Source organism: Gavialis gangeticus, unplaced genomic scaffold, assembly GCF_001723915.1.
Source record: "Gavialis gangeticus isolate Ggan-Ray unplaced genomic scaffold, GavGan_comp1, whole genome shotgun sequence".
NCBI lineage: Eukaryota > Metazoa > Chordata > Crocodylia > Gavialidae > Gavialis > Gavialis gangeticus.
In genome coordinates this window covers 23,917,145-23,917,627 of record NW_017729025.1, presented here as the reverse complement: position 1 = coordinate 23,917,627, position 483 = coordinate 23,917,145, and positions in this window count along the sequence as shown.

The following is a 483-nucleotide window of genomic DNA, read 5'->3' as shown; positions in this document are numbered from 1 at the left end:
CCGATGGAGCCCTGCTGTGCCACCCTTGGTGCCAGATAGGGACCGTTGGCTGGATCCAGCCCACTGATGGACCAGGCGCTGCTCCTCTGACTCATTGGGCAAAAAGGTTTAACACCACTGTGCTAAAGCATGATTTTAACCATAGTTGGTTTTGCTTTCGGTCCCAGAGCACTTGGAACACATCCATCATGTTTGAATTGCAAACAGAGAAATGTTTAAATCCAAACAAAACCTTCATTTTCCCCTCACTTTTATTTTCCATGACAACATTTCTCTTGCTGTTAGATTTTGTAAAAGCCTACTTCTCTCTTGTAAAGCTTAAATTTCAGGCCCAAACTACCTGACAATATCCCTTCTTATCAAAGTAGCAGCATGTTTCATAGTTAGTAGGGTTGGAAGGGACCTGAGCAGATCATCAAGTCCGACCCCCCTGCCATGGCAGGAAAGAGTACTGAGGTCGAACAACCCCAGCAAGGTGTTCAT